Raw genomic sequence first — 1,956 nt, 5'->3', positions numbered from 1 at the left:
CCTCAGGATTTGTCCTGAGATCCTGTACCTCAGATTGTAGAACCTTTATCAGTGCAGCCATGTGGATGAGTCACGGCCAATGCTTGGCCAATGTGAGAGCTTTTAGTTTTGAAGAAGCTTATAGGTCAACTGAAGGGATATGACAGTGATCAACACAACTATGATTACAGAATCTATTATTGGTTTTCTAAAGAAAAATCCTCTCAACAAGCTGGGTGTGGTGGTACATTCCTATAATCCCTGTACTTGGGAGTCCAATGAAGGAAGATCTACTAGGGCAATTTAGTGAGATCCTATCCTAAAAAGCAAAAAGGACTGGAGGTATGGTTCAGTGGGAAGATCCCGATTCAATACCCAACACTACAAAGAAAAAAATTTCCTCTGAACATATTCCAGGAAGTGCTGGATTTGAGGAAGGTGAAGTCAGATATTAGATAACAAGAAAAAGCATACAAATAAAGCTTGATACTCTCAGTAGCTAAGAGGATTTAAAAAAAGGGGCCAGGGAGATGGCTTAGTGGAATAAGCGCTCCCCTGGCAAGGGCCAGAGTTCAATCCCCAGTTCCACACACATACACACACACACACACACACACACACACACAAAGATAGAAAAAGATTACTTAAAAGAGGCAAACGGGGTCAGGGAAATGGCTCAGTGGAATAAGCGCTTCTCTGGCAAGCGCAAAGGCCTGAGTTCAATCCCTGGTTCTGCAAAATAAATAAATAAATAAAATAAAATAAAAAGAGGCAAACATATAAAAATGACATCAAAATTTTGAGCTCCAATTAATGACCAATACACTCTCTTATCTCTCAAAATGAAAAAGCACTATTTTCTGGGCAAATGTATTGATTCTATCTTACACTGTTTTAAGTCTCTAATGAATAAGCTCATTTACTGATATAGTATACATATAAAGTTTACTGATTTACAGATCTTGACATCTGCAAAAGTTTTAAATTTGGCAAAATTGCTGTCTTTATAAGTATCTTGTGTTATAAATGTCTATAAGATATGTATCTGAAAAGTTGGCAAACTTATCACTCCCTAAGCTAAGACCTCTGGAAATCTTGTTTATTCCCTTATTTACCAAATTTGAGTTAGGCTCAGTTCTTTATTCCTTACGTGGTTATAGGTGGGTAAAGAGAGAAATCCCTAGTTGCTGTAAGTAGTCTACCACTCAGCTATATTGTCTACCTGACTTTTGGTTTCCTGAAGGCACACTGCTATACAGAAAGACAAATGACTCACTCTCCACTTTGTCTACACACAAAGAAAACAGGAATTCAAAGGGTTAAGAGCTGAGATGTATAAGGAATCAAAATTATAAAAATTAAGAAGTGGCATATTTAGGAAAGAAGCTGTACTTTTGAAAACTGCATTTCCAAACTTTTAGCAAGCTGTTTCACCGTGTTTATGAAATTTTAATGAGAAGTGTGGTAACAGCTGGGTAGGGTGGCACATGCTGTAGTCCCAGTACTTGGGAGGTTGAGGCAGGAAAATTGCTGTGAGTTCAAGGCCAGCCTGAACTACATAGCAAGACCTTATCACAAAAATCCAAAGCCCTTCCTCTCAAAATCTCCCCCAAACCAGAATGGTAACAGACCAAAAAAACACCTGAAATAAGGGGAGATGGCTCAGTAGAAGAAGCGCTTTCCTGGCAAGCACAAGGGCCTGAGTTCAATCCCCGGTTCCACCAAAAAACAAAACAAAACAAAACAAAACAAAACAAAACAAAACAAAACAAACAAAAAAGCCACCTGAAATGAAAGCAGAAAAAGGCAGATTAAAAAATACTATTGGTGCTAAGAAAACTTGCCTTATGGGCTGGAGAGATGGCTCAGTGGTCTAAAGCACCTACTTAGAACAAGCTTAGCAAAAGCATCAGGGACTGCGGTTCAATCCCCCAGCACCACATGCCAGCCAGAACGCCCCCTGGTGGGCTGAGCTGG

The 1,956-nt window shown here is 39.5% G+C and overlaps 1 protein-coding gene across 1 annotated transcript in view; it reads right to left on the bottom strand.

Moving 5' to 3' along the window:
* Zfr (zinc finger RNA binding protein) overlaps positions 1 to 1,956 on the bottom strand; it is a 76,276-nt gene that overhangs the window by 55,256 nt on the left and 19,064 nt on the right. The gene's annotated exons all lie outside the window — the stretch shown is intronic.

This window comes from Octodon degus, unplaced genomic scaffold (assembly GCF_000260255.1).
Source record: "Octodon degus isolate 3935 unplaced genomic scaffold, OctDeg1.0 scaffold00149, whole genome shotgun sequence".
Lineage (NCBI taxonomy): Eukaryota > Metazoa > Chordata > Mammalia > Rodentia > Octodontidae > Octodon > Octodon degus.
This window is presented reverse-complemented; position numbering and strand designations above follow the sequence as displayed.